The sequence below is a fragment of the Mustela erminea genome, chromosome 12 (assembly GCF_009829155.1).
Source record: "Mustela erminea isolate mMusErm1 chromosome 12, mMusErm1.Pri, whole genome shotgun sequence".
NCBI classification, from domain to species: Eukaryota; Metazoa; Chordata; class Mammalia; order Carnivora; family Mustelidae; genus Mustela; species Mustela erminea.
In genome coordinates this window covers 38,106,693-38,122,323 of record NC_045625.1, presented here as the reverse complement: position 1 = coordinate 38,122,323, position 15,631 = coordinate 38,106,693, and the positions used below count along the sequence as shown (strand labels likewise).

At 43.2% G+C, this 15,631-nt stretch overlaps 1 pseudogene; it reads right to left on the bottom strand.

Annotated features, from left to right (window-relative positions):
* Positions 1-14,988: 14,988 nt before the first annotated feature.
* On the bottom strand, positions 14,989-15,083 carry LOC116571232 (annotated as a pseudogene).
* Positions 15,084-15,631: the final 548 nt, after the last annotated feature.

Genomic DNA, 15,631 nt, shown 5'->3' with positions numbered 1-15,631 from the left:
AGAGACATTAACTGGAATCATGATAAATGGAGGTTGCTTAACCACTAATACGCCATCATTTGGAGATATACCTTGAACACAATTGGTTAGAGTACAGTTATAACAGGAAAAACAATAAGTAGCCTTTTCTTTCTTTACAATGAGATTTCCTACAACTAGCATAAAGGGATGAGGCACACAGGCTTGGGGATATCTGAAATCCTGTCCAATATCCTGGTATCCAAACACAGTTTTGACGTTGCTGATCTGATGGACATAGCGCATTGCGCCCCCGAAAGCAGCAATAAGTCTCCAAATCTCAGTTTGCACCGGATAGCCACGTCGAGGAGCAAGAATTGGAGGTATCTTTGGACGGCATGCAGGACATTCAGAGAATACTGCAGGCCCCCAATCCCATAGTTTAAAACCGTCTTTTAGTGAGTACCTTGTAGCTTCTCGTCCTACACAAAGCCTCCAGGGCACTCCGATCCCCTTGGCTATACTTAAATTAGCTGCACAAAGTGGAATGTCTTTCGGGGCAATACCAGAAGTTACTACAGTGCCATAGGTGGTGTTAGGGCCAACTATCATTACATCATCATAACTAGATCGTGGGGCTACACGAAAACAATATGACATTTTGCGCTTCATGGTAAAACACATAGGATAAACATCAGAATAACCCTTGTAAGATATGGCTGCCTGCTGCGGCTGGAGATGAACAGAGGAGGGAAGGCCTAGTAAAACAGTATCATTAACATACACAGGAATAGAACTCATATCCCAACCCACGGGCTGTAACAGGGGCGGATCAGGGACATATGCCCAATACAATTCGCCCTGGGCTGCCAATATTTGTAAAAGAATAAGCGTCAGTAACAAACATGAGTCCGGATAAGAAAAAGGCACTCTATGGTGAGTCATTTGAAGAGGGGCCTGAAGCTGGGCAATCTCCTGTCTCGGCCACAGTTGAATTGACTCCGCCTTCACGGGGACAGGTTGCAGGACGGTCGTCGTTGCTGTCATCATCATTAGCAGCATCCTTCACAGGTTCCACGGCCACCAGCCTGGTGAGGCGTTCTGGCACCCAAAGTGGAGCAGACGCATCCTGTGGAAAAACACAAAGGGAACCTCGGTGCCACCGAAGCACCGGGTCAGGGCCCTTCCACGAACCAGTGAGAACATCCTTCCATTTCACCATAGATTGCTGCATTTTCTGTTGGCCCCAGTGATGTTCAGCGGCTGAAACGCCATCCTTGTCAAGTGTGAGAAAATTTAAAATAAAGGTGACCAAATTGGTGAGGTCAGTGGGGGTACGATACTCCTCTCCGACTCCCCCTTTTTGTATTTTTTGCAGAGTAATTTTGAAGGTCAGGTGAGTGCGTTCTACAACGCCCTGGCCTCGAGGGTTATAAGGAATGCCTGTAACATGTTGAATATTATAACAGGCTAGGAAGTTGGAAAAGCTCGCAGAGGTATAGGCAGGAGCGTTGTCTGTCTTTATTTGTTTTGGTACTCCCCAGCAGGCAAAACTGCGTAGGCAATGGGATATCACATTTTTAACATTTTCCCCTCGTAAGGGGGTTGCACTAACAGCCCCCGAGCAAGTGTCCACACTTATATGGACATATCTTTGTTGTCCAAAAGAAGGTATATGCGTTACATCCATTTGCCATAGATGGTTGGGCAAGAGCCCTTTTGGATTTACCCCTAGAGGGAGTAAAGGCAAGTGTATTACACAGTTGCCACAAGATTTGACAATATCCCGTGCGTCAGCCCTGGAGATATTAAAACGCGTCTTCAAAGTGTGGGCATTAACATGCCATTTTTTATGATAAGCCCTTGCATCCTCTAGAACATTACACACATGAAAACGTGTAGCTGCATCAGCTATTCGGTTGCCTTCGGTTAAAGGTCCTGGGAGGTCCGAGTGTGCCCTAAGATGCCCAATATAAAAAGGGGCACCACGAGAGAGAATGAGATCTTGCAATTCAGTCAGCAAGGAGGAAATTTCTGATTGACTAGCTGAGATAATGGCAGTTTCAATAGCTCTGGTAGCTACAACTGCATATTTGCTATCTGAAATAATATTAATAGGCTGATTTTGAAACCTCTGTAGAACACACATAATTACCAACAACTCTGTTCTTTGAGCTGAGGTTGATGGCACAACAACCGGAATTACCTTTCCTTCCACCACGTAGGCGCCAGTTCCCGATTTACTACCATCTGTAAACACTGTGAGAGCCCCGACCAATGGCTCCAATCGGCAGGATTTAGGCCAAATGAGGGGTGTATTTTTGTAGAACCCAATTAGGGGGTGTGAGGGATAATGATTATCAAATGTAATAGGATAAGCGACTGTCAAAATGGCCCAGTCATCATTTTCATGTGTCAGAGTATTTATTTGAGTTTTATCATATGGGACTATGCACAAATCGGGCAGCCTTCCGAGGACCTGTATGCTAGCCTTAAGTACTTTACCTGCTATTATGGCCACAGCTGTAGGATACGGGGTAATAACGCGGCTAAGATTATGGGGCAAGTAAATCCATAACAAAGGTCCCCCCTGCCATAATACTCCTGTGGGTGATCCAGGGGACGGAATAACTACAGCATGTATAGGCTTTTCAGGGTCACACCTATCCGCTGTAGTGGAGGCTAGTCTATTCTCAACCAGTTGTAATGATTTAAGGGCAGCTGGTGTAAGAGCTCTTGGGGAATCTAATGCAGGGTCTCCAGGCAGGATATCAAATAAGGGTTTTAACTCTGCTGTGGTGAGTTTTATATACGGCCGGATCCAATTAATGTCCCCTAAAAGTTTCTGGAAGTCATTTAATGTGTGCAAACGATCTCTACGGATCTGCATTAGCTGAGGTTTCACTGTAGTAATGGAGAGCTGCATACCGAGATATTTTTGTAAATTCCCTGCCTGAATTTTTTCAGGGGAGATAGCTAGCCCCCATTCCGCCAGCTGTTTTTGTAGAAAGGTGAGGGCCGAGGGCAAAGATCTCTTATTCGGCCCACAGATTAGGATATCATCCATGTAATGATAGCAAAGCAGGTCTGGAAATGTTGCTCGAAAAGGTTCCAAAGCTTTGCTTACATACAACTGACACAAGGTGGGGCTATTAGCCATTCCCTGAGGTAGCACTTTCCATTCATATCTCTGGTCGGGCTCAGTATGATTAATTGATGGCAAAGTAAAGGCAAAACGCTCTGTATCTGCAGGGTGCAATGGAATGGAAAAGAAACAATCCTTAATATCAATCACAATAGAGGGCCAATTTCTCGGCAGCGCTGTTACAACTGGAAGCCCCAGTTGAATGGGTCCCATGACTTGCATTTGGTCATTTATTTGTCGCAAGTCATGTAGCAATCGCCACTTGCCTGATTTCTTTTTTATCACAAATATGGGAGTGTTCCATGGGGACGTGGATTCCTGAATATGCCCTGCTCTGAGCTGCTCTTGAACTAGCTCTTTTGCCGCTTGCAATTTGTCCTTAGTTAAAGGCCACTGAGGTACCCAACGCGGCTCTTGTTGTTTCCAAGTTATTCGATTTGCCTCAGTGGCCGCTAGGAAAAACCCTGACCTCCCATGGAAGGGGGATCGGGATCTCCCTGGCCCTTGGCTCCAAGGCCTTGGCCAGGCTTATATCCCATGTTCCTCATTATGGTTTGGGAGGCCTCACTATACAGTTTTTCAGTAGTAAGTCTAATATCCATCTGCTCCAGCACATCGCGTCCCCACAGAGAAACGGGGGTGGCACAAACATACGGTTGGAAAATGCCTTTATGTCCCTCCTCATCCTCCCAATCCAAAGATGCAGCACTGATATCTGGGCTGGTAGCTATTCCTAGTCCTCGGAGGGTTTGGCTGGCTTTAACCAGGGCCCAGGGTTTAGGCCAGTCTAGATAATTGATAATACTTTTGTCTGCCCCTGTGTCCAGGAGCCCCCAGAATGGCCTTCCTCTGATCCTTAACTTAAGCATGGGCCTCTCTTTCATGCTCATAGTAAGGCATGCGAGGGAAGATCCTGTGGATCCTAAACCACCTTTTCTCACCTGGCCTGTAGATGGATATTCCTCGTGGTTACTAGGCAAAATTAGGAGCTGTGCAATCCTGTCCCCTGGATTTATAATATTAATACCCCTAGGAGACGAAATTAAAATCTTAACTTCCCCCTCAAAATCGGGGTCAATAACTCCTGGGTGTACTTGAAGTCCCCGCATAGTAGAGGAACTCCTACCCAGGAGCAGTCCCACCGTTCCTTTTGGAGGCCCTCCATGCAGGTCAGATGGCATGGCCTGTACCCCCATTTCAGGTGTTAGGACCATTCGGGTGGTGGCACAGACGTCAAGTCCAGCTGAACCTGTTGTGGCTCTCCTGGGCCCTGCGCGGACTGGCTCCCCTGACTGGAGGGTGGGAAAGCCCATCGTGGCTTGGTAGGCAGGGACATCGCCACCCCGTATATTTGCTTCGGGCCCCGGGGAGTGGGGCCCTGCCTCCCGTTTTTTGAATTCCCCCAGTTGTTAGGTGGTAAAGGATATCCTTCGATATCTGCTACAGATCGGCATTCATGTGCCCAATGATTTCCTTTCCTACACCGTGGACAAAGCTGGGGTTTAAAATTCCCCGCCGGCTTAGTCCTGGAGGCCTTACCAAGCTGAGTTCCTCGTTGTGGACAGTTTTTTTTTATGTGGCCCTCTTGTCCACATTGGAAACACCTCCGGGGGTGAACTCCCTGTTGGCCCTGCATAACCTGAGCAAAGGCTGCAGCCATAACTTGCCCCTGAATCACGGGCCCTGTGATGTCTCTGCATACCTTAATATAGGCAGATAGGTCTCTAGCCTTCCATGGTCGGATGGCCTCCCGACACCACTTATTAGCATTTTCATAAGCTAGTTGTTTAATTAAAGGCATTGCAGAATCAGCGTCCCCAAACATTCTGCCCGCTACCTGCATAAGCCTGTCCACAAAATCAGCATAGGGCTCATTTGGCCCCTGTACTATTTTGGACAGCTGCCCCTGCAGATCACCTGCACCTCTTAAAGTTTTCCATGCTCTGACAGCCGCGGTAGCAATCTGCTGATATATGGCAGGGGGGTAGGTACTCTGCACCTGAGCCCCAAGATATGGTCCGGTACCTGTTAACATTTCTAAGTCCCATTGGGGGTTTCCAGCAGCTGCATTTCTCCGCGCTGTATCCTGGCAGTTATCCTGATTTTGAATTTTCCATTCCAGATATTGCCCTCCGCTCAAAACTGCTCTGGCCAAATTGGCCCAATCCTCGGGAATAAGGAAAAGCGCCCCTAACGATTCCACAAGAGATACTGTGAAAGCTGCTTGGGGCCCATAGGCACTAACCGCTTCCTTGAGTTGTTTTACCAGCTTAAAATCTAATGGCTGGTGGTACCTCTGCTGATTCTGATCTTCTAACACTGGAAAAAAACCTTTTCCCGGGCCAAGGACCTCTCTCCAGTTTGCCGCAGTACAGTCTGAGCAATGACACACTTTCGCGCAACCTGGCCGGTACGGCGGGGGCCACTCATAAAGTGGTGCCGTGGGGCTAGAATGAGGAAGCGGTGCATGGTCTACCTTCACTGCTGACTGCGCTACAGCTGAAGGTTTTGCCCCTGTAGGTAAGCTTGAAACCTCTAGATTCTTCTTCTCTTTCCCCTTTTCCAAGCCTTGTGACTCCTCATCTGAAAACCCTTCCGAATTCTCACTGTCAGCATCGGAACCCCGGGAGGACCCCTTTTGTGACTCCTTCTTTAACTGTTCTAAAATCTCCCCTCCTTGCTGCACTACCTGTTTTAGCCGTTCTCGGGATGACTGCAAACATACCTTCACAAGGGACCACACGGCAAGGGTTCCGGCAGTGACAGTGGAGCTTTGTCTTAAATCCTCCCCCAGATGTTCCCACTGAGGGACATTCAAAAGTCCTTCTTCTATAAACCAGGGGGCAATCTCCCCTACCTCTTTTAAGAAGTCACGAGCTGTCTTTGACTTCATAGGAGTGCCGTTTGCCTTAAGGATGTCTCTTAAGGGGCCCTCTATCCTATATCTAGCAAGTTCGTTTCCCATTCCGGAAATCTTTTGTTACTATAGTCCCTGAGGAGCCTAAATAGCTTTGTCTATGATCGTCCCCAGAGAACCTTCCCTGTCCAAAGACAGAAATGGGTGCACACTTTCCTTATCGTTGCTCTTACCCCAATCCTCGCTCCACGTCCGGCATCTCGGTCCCCGGGTTTTCGGCACCAGTTGTCGCTCTCGACCCGCAAGAACGACCCGTAGGCGAGGTGAGTGGCAAACTTCTTTATTCACAATCTTCAGCCGGGGACCCCCCCCAGTCTAAGACCCCCAAGTATATCTCCACCAAGTGCGAACTATATCCAATCAGAGTATACCACGACTAACAAAACTACCAATCAGAAGGACTATCTATGTGCACGCATCGTGCTCGTGAGCACGTATGTGACTCCATAGGTTTTCTTTGTTCTACAGATCATGCGCCTTTCCCTTGACTCCTGGTATCTATCAAACGTCACCCGCGAATGCACTCACAGTCCTTGGGTTAATCTCTCACTCCTCCCACTCTTCTGGCCTTGCTTAGTGCGTGACTCCCTGCATCTGCTCGCATTCCTTAGGCAAACTATCTACAGCCTTGGCCTCTCATGCCTTGCTTAGTACGTGACTCCTTGCTCCTGCTGCATGGCTCTCCACATATAACAACTTGTTCATTCATTTGCCGATGGATACATAGTTCTAATTTTTGCCAATTGTGAAAAAGCCATTATAAATATTTGTAAACAGGTTTTTGTGTGGCTATATACCTTATTTTCTCATGGGTAAATATCTAGAAGTGGGATTGCTGGGTCATATGTATATGTGTATGTTTAACTTTTTAGTAACTGCCAAACTCTTTTCTTTTTTTTTACCTCTCACCCCTATAACTACCAAACTGTTTTTCCAAGTGTTTATACATTTTGCATTTACACCAGCGATGCATGTGAGTTCCAATTGCTCTGTATCCTCACTAGCACTTTATGTTATCGGTTGCTTTAAAATTTTTTTTCTGATGGGAAGTGTGTTGTGGTGGTTTTCATCGCCATCTCCCTGGTAACTAATGATGTTGAGCATCTTCTCATATGCTAAGTGGAGAGGTGGTTTGGAACCACAATATTTGCCATTTGTTCTGAATATTTGTTTACCTTATAATATTTGACTATTTGCTAGACAAATTAAAATTATATTTAGTGAGAATTTGAAACCCAGCATGATGTTAGACCTTTTTTCTTTACAATATACTGTAATACTTTAGCTGTCTGGGACCAAGCTTTGAGGGTTTTTTGGTTGGTTGTTTGTTTGTTTTGTGAGGTTTTTGTTTTGTTTTGTTTCGGGTTTTTTTTTTTTTTTTTTTGCAGGCTGGAAGAAAATCCAGACCACCAGACCCCAGGCTTGTAGCCTTTTGAGTGTCTCAAGAGGAAGAGATATGGGGTGCCTGGGTGGCTCAGCAGGTTAAAGCCTCTGCCTTCAGCTCAGGTCATGATCCCAGGGTCCTGGGATCGAGCCCCACATCGGGCTCTCTGCTCAGCAGGGAGCCTGCTTCCCCCTCTCTCTCTGCCTGCCTCTCTGCCTACTTGTGATCTCTGTCTGTCAAATAAATAAATAAAATCTTTAAAAAAAAAAAAAGGAAGAGATATTACATTAGGGCCTCTGTCTTTGAAGGGGATGAATGCCAATCCTGAAACCTTCATGCAACTGAGTCCTCAAAACCTTAACTCTAGGTCTCAGCTGCTTTCAGTGGGTTGTCAAAAAGCCTCAGAATCAAATTTCAGTCCTTGGATTCCAGGATATAGTGTGGGTCATTTCCCAAGACCTCAGTGAAGCTCTGCTTTTCAGTTTCCTTTTGACCATCAGTAAATCCTCCTTTGGTTCACCTTTTTGAACTATAATCATTTCCTTGTTTTAATTTCTTACTATCTCATTAGGTCTCCAATGCATGCAAGAATGTGTGTGTGTGTGTGTGTGTGTGTGTGTGTGTGTGTATTTCAGCTTTTTCAATTGTCTTGAATGGGAGGTACAGATGGAATCCTCTAGTCTATCAGCCCTTGAATCTGAAATGAGAGGTGGTTGTTCTAGGAAATTTTTGGTGTAGCTGGAATAGAGTATGTACAAGGAGAAGCGGGGGCATGAGATTAAAAATGTGGAGTCAGAGAGGTAGCTGGTCATAATGTCAGGTCATACTGTTTTTGATTTTACTCTGAATGATTAGCAATCAAATGTTTTGAGCAAAAGGGTGACTTGATCTTACCTGCAAGTTAAATAGATCCTTTTGGCCTCTATGTTGAGAATAGACTGTGGTGGGGAAGGGTTAGGGAAAGGGGAAGGAAAACAGGGTCCCATTAGAAAGTTATTGAAATAATTCAGGTGAGGAGGTGAAGCATGATGAAAACTGGGACCAAGAAAATAGCAATGGCGGTGGTGAAATGCGTTGAGATTTTTTATACACAGTGTTTTGCAGGTAAAACTAATAGGATTTACTGATGCATATAGGGTACAGAGGAAGACATGAAATAAGGTATTTGCCTGGGCAACTGGAAAGACAGAGCTCATTTCCTGAGATGTAGAAGACTGTTCAGGAGAGGTTTGTCAGTGGGGCAACTGATGATGTTGTTGTAGAATCAGGAGTTTGATTGGGGACAGGGTAAGTTTGAGATCCTATTAGATATTTGAGTGAAAGAGTGAGTGGATGGTTGGCCATGAGCTTGTAATTTAGGAAAGAGGTTGGGCTAGAAACGTAAGTTTGGGAATTGTGGGTGTGTAGATGCTTTCAAAGCTAAGAGACTGGGGATGGTGTTACCTACAGAGTAAATAAAGAATTTAAAAGTTCTTAGCCTAAACCCATAAGTTTCCTAACACTTAGCAGTCAGTACATAAAAAGGACCTGACCAGCCAGTGGAATAGAAGGAAAACCAAGAGATATTGATGTCTCAAGCCAAATGAAAGTTTCAAGAAGGAAGCATGATCAACAGTTCTGGGAGGTGCAAATAAAGCCATGGATTAAATAGTATTCAGGTCATTGGTGACCTGGACAGGGGCTATTTCAGTAAATGAGATTGATAAAAGGAAAATGATCCTTCTATTTCTTTAAAAATAGCTTTTATCAAGTTTAACACAAAAGGTGAAGCTTATTGCACCAACATGAGATTTACTAATTTTCCTCTGAGCAGTTAATGTGAATTACATTGATAAGCCAATTACTCAAAGAGGTTTTACTTATTCTGGATAATCTCATCACTACTTAAAGTAGGGCTTTTAATACCTTAGAAAGATATACCTTTAATTAAGAAGGAAAAGGCAACGTTTAGAAGAGTAAATCCAAAAAATAAATGGGATTTGACAATACTAGCTTTAGAATGACATCTGTTCTTTGAGCAAAACCCAAGAAAAACCATTCTAGTAGGACCCTCAGGGCAGCAGGAAATAACAGTCTTGCAGGCTGTCATCTCCACAGATAGAAGTGCTTCCCCATCCCTCCCACGAAAAACACTCCGTGGTCTGTGCCTTTATTTATCTGAAGCGTTATTTCTTTGGCCTCAGAAATAGATTTGTGTACTCCACTTTCTGAATTTTTTTTTTATTTTTCATATTCTCAAATTCCTCTTATTTATCTAATATTCTCATATTTTGTGATATGGGAACAGGTGGGTATTACATAATTTTTGAGCTCTTATAAAAAATAAAAGTAACATTCAGAATCTTTAAAGAACACAAACAAGCTTTCATGTCTACAATTTCTCAAACATTTTCTTGAATAAAAAAATAATAAAACATCGAGCACTATAATTTTTTCTAAATTCTGTAGACCACTATAATTAGTTCTTTCAGATATTGGTTTAAACGTAACTTTCTTTTCCCCAATACGTTAGAGAATGTATTTATTCTCTAAATTTCCATACAGAATAAGAAATTAAATATCCCTTCATCATAAATAGTTCCCGATTATCTTTCATTTAAAATTTTTGTTTCAATCAAATATTAGATATGTTTAAGCTATTTAAGATATTTAAAATTGGGAATGGTTCCTTTTTTTTTTTTTTTAAGATTTTATTTATTTATTTGACAGACAGAGATCACAGGTAGGCAGAGAGGCAGGCAGAGAGAGAGGAAGGGAAGCAGGCTCTCTGCTAAGCAGAGAGCCTAATGCGGGGCTCGATCCGAGGACCCTGGGATCATGACCTGAGCGGAAGGCAGAGGCTTTAACCCACTGAGCCACCCAGGTGCCCCACATTTTTTTTAAGGATTTCTTTATTTATTTGAGAGAAAGGGTGAGTGAGAGAGCAAACATGAGAAGGGAGAAGGTCAGAGGGAGAAGCAGACTCCCCACAGAGCAGGGAGCCCAATGCGGGGCTCAACCCAGGACTCCGGGATCATGACCCAAGCTGAAGGCAGTGGCTTAACCAACTGAACCACCCATGGACCCCTGGGAATGATCCCTTTTTAAAGCCCATTTTGATACCTTTATGGACATAGAAAGTCTTTTAGTTTGAAGAAAAATAAGGCACACTGATAGCATGGTTACAATATAACAGTGTTTAAGAATGATAACGTTGGGGGCGCCTGGGTGGCTCAGTGGGTTATGCCTCTGCCTTCAGCTCAGGTCATGATCTCAGGGTCCTGAGAGCAAGTCCCACATTGGGCTCTCTGCTCAGCAGGGAGCCTGCTTCCTTCTCTGTCTCTCTCTGCCTGCCTCTCTGTCTACTTGTGATCTCTCTCTGTCAAACAAATAAATACAATCTTTAAAAAAAAAAAAGAATGATAACGTTGGAGACCATCACACTGCTGCCTGCATATAGCCTAACTCTCCTGGCTCGAATCTGCCAACTCTTCTCTGCATGGAGTTGGAATATTTCACTACCCTGGATAGTGCCTTTCTACATACTGAGCGAATTTTGATGGAGCTGGACCAGGATTGGCTATACTTCCCGTGGTCCTAGGAATGCAGTGATGATAATTACCAGTCAACTTTGGGTTGAAGAAGTTGCTTGACTCAGCAAGGCTGGCATTTCCTCCTACACGATTCTCTCCAGTTCGTTGGCAATGGTATCCAGGAGAAGCTGGAGAATTCTGATAACAGCTTGCTGGTTGGATTCCAGGAGAATAGCTCAGATTCTGCTGAAGACTCATCAGAAAGTGGAGAAATCCTGACAAAGGAAGTTAATGATAACCCCTTTGGAAACTTTGACTACCTCTACAGATGCCTTCATAACTATTTAAAGCACCATCTTGGAGCTAACTGAGACAACAGAAAATGAAACAAACCCCATGAATGGAAATTAACAATCAGGCTGTGACCCACTTAAGTAGGTGTTGTGCTGGCTTGCCAAAGGCCTGCCAGAGAGCATACATACCCTGGGTTAATGGCTTGATGCCTTCCCGTTCATCACTTTTAGATGGAAATTACAATTGTCTCCTAATTGCCTTGCAGAACTGTGTCCTCTTCTTTCTTTACCTCCGTTCTTGCTAGCTTTTCCTAATTGTTTAACTACTTCACAGAACACAACAAGCAAAGAACTAGGAAAGGTGATGGGCTCAAACAATTGTGGATATTGACATGTTGCTATATTTACCATACAATATAGAAGACATGAATCTTGAGTGAAGACACTGTGTATTTGTGTAAGCTGTGGGCAATACTGGGCACACTCAGAGTGATTCATAAATGTTCTTTAAAGGCCTTTCAAGCTCAGTACACAATCAACACCTCTAGTTATACTTCCTTTGCTGTTTAATCTATGCTCTTATCCAGCACTGTCCGATAGAAACAAAATGTGAGTGACTTCTGTCATTTTAGTTTCTAGTAGCCATCTTTTAAAAATTAAAAGAAGCAGGTGAAACTAATATTAATAATATATTTAAACCCAATGTATCTAAAATGTAATTTTAACATGTAATCAATACAAAAATTTATTAATGACATCGATCATTCTTTTTTGGAGGGTACCAAGGCTTCAGAATTTAGTGTGGGTTTTTTTGGTTTTTGTTTGTTTGTTTGTTTTTTTAAGATTTATTTATTTATTTGAGAGAGAGACAGCATGAGGGGCAGGGTCAAAGGGAGAAGAAGAGAGAATCTGAAACAGACCCTGCACCAAACATGCAGGCTGATGTGGGGCTTGATCTCAAGACTCTGAAACTGAAACCAAGAGTCAGGGGCTTAACCCACTGCACCATCCAGGTACCCCTGGAATCTAGTATATATTTTACGCATACAGCTCCTTTCAATTCTACCTAGCCACACTTGAAGTGTTCATTAGCCTGACGTAGTTAATGGTGACCTCATTGGACAGTATAGCTCCAAAGAAGTTGGAAGAATAAACACGTAAGGAAGTAGTATAAGTTCTCCAGAGGAAAGTAAACACAGAAGGTTTAAGGTCTCCTTGTTGCATAGGGTGCCTGGGTGGCTCAGTCAGTTGGACAGCTACCTTTGGCTTGGGTCATGGTCTCAGGGTCCTGGGATTGACCCGCACATCAGACTCCTTGCTCAGCGGGGACCCTGCTTTTCCCCTGCCTGCCACTCCCCCTGCCTTCTGCCTGCTCTCTCCCTCTCTCGCTGTCTGTGTCAAATTAAAAGAAAAAAAATCTTAAAAAACAAACTTTGGTCCCTAGGAGGGTGTGTTGGGAGTCAACAGGAATTAACCCACACCATTTGGTTTAATTTTGAAGGAAGTAGGGGCTGAAAGGAGAAGATGTCCAAGTTGTGAAATGTCTTAAAGGCATAGAGCTTTACAAGCTAAGAGCTTCCTGCCAAGAAAAGGACAGTTTAAATGAGCCCGTGAGAGTGATGAGAAGCGTGAGGATGGGGAAGAGAAGGATCTATTACTTCTGAGACCCTTTCTAACTAAAGGTTTTATGATTCCATATTTCCTGTAACTTTGTTAATGAGTACTTTTGAAGTGTTTCTTACAAATGTTTGTTCTTTTTAAATAATTTAGCTATTCAATATAAAATGTCTATGCTACAAATTCAGGGAATGAAAATTTTAAGTGCCAATCCCACCCTAAACAGAGGAACATGGTTCCAAGTTTCTGGGGTTCACATAAAATAAGGTTCTAACTTATTTGTAGGTACTTTGAATAGTTGCCTAAAACACCGACTAGAATCTGAGAGACCCTGGTCCTAGCTCAGCTCTCTTAGTTTACAGAAATGGCAACTTTGGATGAGTCTCTTAAACTCTCTATGTATCATCTACATGATGGAAACAATGGTATCTATCACCCAAGCTTAGTGAAAGAATCTACCTAGATAATATGCAAAGCTCCAATAAAATTCTCCATAAACGGGTAGTGATTATGCCTTGTTACTTTACAGTTTTGATTATTCACATATAGCTGTTCCCATCTAGTAAAATCTTTGGAATGGTTTCTTCCTGTTGGTGGAAATTTTCCTTAGAGCAACAGCCAAATAAGTGGCTATGTAAAATAGTATTTCTTTTAATTCTAAAGGGCTCCTTTCCAAAACAGCCACTTAGGAACAAGAGCCACTGAAAAGTGATTCATGTCGTCTCATTGGCCTGTGGCAGGACCTGGCTTGTGTAGCAGCATCAGACTTAACTGCGAAGAACCAGGACCAGACACATCCTTTGCCAGGGGGGTCCCAGCGGAGTTCTTGCAGACTGTTCTATGGCGTGCTGTGGCTCAAATTCAATTCTAAGCTCTAGTTCTAGGACTAAAAGCCTAAAGGAGAAAAACAAAGAAACAAAACAAAACCTCTAAACAGCCTCAAAGTCCTCTAACAACAAGAAACCTGTGGCTATTGCTCTAGTAGGGCCAATGGGCCATGAGAGGCATTTCCATTTTGTAGCTTTCTTACTAACCAAAAACACAGGAGAGGTTTCCAAATAAATGTACATTCGGGAAGAATAAGTCACAGCAGGGTGTGTGGATGGGAAGCAGCACAAAATTTATTAGCCATCTCTGTTAAATACCATGCATTTAGAGGTCTCGTCCAAAAACGGTACCTGCTTATAGGACTCCCTTTCTTGTAAGTCACAGCTTTACATCATTGGCTTATTCTGGAGACAATATTGCTCATTCCCAAGGATTGCTTAGCATTTCTAAAATATCACACTGATTAGAGTACTTTGATTAGCTCTATTGTTCAGGGTTGTGGATCTGGATCCTTGACTGATAGGTCGCACCCAAGGAACTGATAGGCCACAGCCAAGAAATTTATTGACTTGTTTCTAACAAAATAGATAACTTCAAGGTCGAGAGCCTAATTTTGAGCCACACAGACTAACCATCAGAACTTTAGCCCTACTAGTTACTAGTTTGTGACCTTGACAAATTATTCTCTAAGTCTCAGTTTCTTCTTCTATCCACTATGGATAAAAAGATAGCTACTTCGTTAGGATTGTTATTAGGGTCAAATAGAAAGCCTATCAAGTGCTTAACATAGTGCCTGGCATGCGGAAATATTTCAATAAATGTTGGCTGTTTTCCTGTATAAGACTGGTGGGAATTGGGGCGCCTGGGTGGCTCAGTTGGTTGAACCCTCTGTCTTCTGCTCAGGTCATGATCCTGGGGTGTTGGGATCGAGGCCCGCATCGGGATCTCTGCTGAGTGGGAACCCTGCTTAATGCCCATCACCCAACTACCATATCCCCCCATCCACCACCCATTCCCCAACCCTCAGTTTATTTCCCAGGGTCAAGAGTCTCTCTCGCTCTTTGGTTTCTTCCCATTCAGTTTTCCTTCCCTTCCCTTATAATCCTCTGTGCTATTTCTTATATTCCACATTATGAAAGAAACCCTACAATAATTGTCTTTCTCTGATTGACTTATTTTGCTCAGCATAAACCCTCCAGTTCCATCCATGTCGTGTAAATGGTAAATATCCATCCTTTCTGATGGCTGAGAAATATTTCGTGTGTGTGTGTGTGTGTGTGTGTATATATATATATGTCTTCATCCGTTCTTCTGTCAATGGACATCTCCGCTCTAAAAACAGGGAAAGCTTCATGGATTTGCGTGTCATTCTTGTGCAGGGGCCATGTTATCTTTCCAGTTTTAGTATATGTGCTGCTGAAGAGAGCACAAAGAGCAAGTATCTTTATTCTCATCACAGACGTTCCAGAAAATCAGTAACTCATTTTCTGTGAGACCTCCCCAAGGCTCGACGAAAATTAGACAACTATATGTGTTCTTTCAGTGCTGTTGCCTGGGCTATGAAAAGTGGGAAAATTTAGTTTATTGCTATCTTCAGTGCCTGGCCCAGGTTGGCTTTCTAGAAATAATCAGGAACGAATGAATGAAAGATCTATCCTAAAGCATAACTGTGGCCCTTCATCAGTATCACAGAGATAATATTTTAAAAATATCTTCCATTATTTCCTTGGTAATTTTTTATTAATCCAGGAGTTATTTCTTTCCCACGCATCCCAACTGCTTTAAAGATAAGCCAAGAAGAGTGCTGTCCTAGGGAAGGAGGTTAGCACCAATGCAAACAAATGTCTTTTCTTTCAATTTTTGAAAATCAGAAAAAGTTTTATAAAGTAACATTTTATTTTATTTTTTATTATACTATAACTAATATAAAGTGTTATATTGGCTTCAGGTATACAATATAATGATTCAACCATTCTA